This window comes from Pygoscelis adeliae, unplaced genomic scaffold, assembly GCF_000699105.1.
Source record: "Pygoscelis adeliae isolate BGI_AS28 unplaced genomic scaffold, ASM69910v1 Scaffold157, whole genome shotgun sequence".
In the NCBI taxonomy this organism is placed as follows: domain Eukaryota; kingdom Metazoa; phylum Chordata; class Aves; order Sphenisciformes; family Spheniscidae; genus Pygoscelis; species Pygoscelis adeliae.
This window is the reverse complement of record NW_008825107.1, coordinates 270,512-271,524: the sequence shown is the minus strand read 5'-3', so window position 1 is coordinate 271,524 and position 1,013 is coordinate 270,512.

Below are 1,013 nucleotides of genomic sequence, written 5' to 3'. Positions count from 1 at the left end.
GCTTGGCTAGCTCCTCCGCCAGCTCTCTCAGCACTCTCGGGTGGATCCCATCCGGCCCCATAGACTTGTGAGCATCCAGATGATGTAGCAGGTCGTTGACCTCATCCTCTTGGATTATGGGGGGTTCATCCTGCTCGCCATCCCTGTTTTCCAGCTCAGGGCGCCGAGTACCCTGAGGATAACTAGTCTGACTGCTAAAGACTGAGGCAAAGAAGGCATTAAGTACCTCAGCCTTTTCCTCATCCTCGGTGACAATGTTCCCCACCGCATCCAATAAAGGATGGAGATTCTCCCTGGCTCTCTTCTTGTCATTAATATATTTGTAAAAACTTTTTTTGTTGTCTTTAACAACAGCAGCCAGGTTGCATTCTAGCTGGGCTTTTGCCTTTCTTATTTCCTCTCTGCACGACCTAACGAGATCCCTCTACTCTTCTTGAGTCGCCTGCCCCTTCTTCCACAAGCGATAAACTCTCCTTTTTTTCCTGAGTCCCAGCAAAAGCTCCCCGTTCAGCCAGGCCGATCGTCTTCTCCGCCCGTTCTTCTTGCGGCGTACAGGGACAGCCTGCTCCTGCGCCTTGAAGACTTCCTTCTTGAAGATCGTCCAGCCTTCCTGGACCCCTTTGCCCTTCAGGATGGTCTCCCAAGGGACTCTCTCAACCAGCGTCCTGAACAGGCCAAAGTCCGCCCTCCGGAAGTCCATGGTAGCAATTTTGCTGCCTCCCCTCCTTACTTCACCGAGAATTGAGAATTCTACCATTTCATGGTCGCTAAGCCCAAGACGGCCTCCGACCACCACATCTCCCACCAGTCCTTCTCTGTTTGTGAACAGCAGGTCGAGCGAGGCACCTCCCCTGGTAGGCTCACTTACCAGCTGTGTCAGGAAGTTGTCTTCCACACACTCCAGGAACCTCCTAGACTGCTTCCTCTCTGCCGTGTTGTATTCCCAGCAGATGTCCGGGAAGTTGAAGTCCCCCACGAGAACAAGGGCCAGCGATCGAGACACCTCTGCCAGC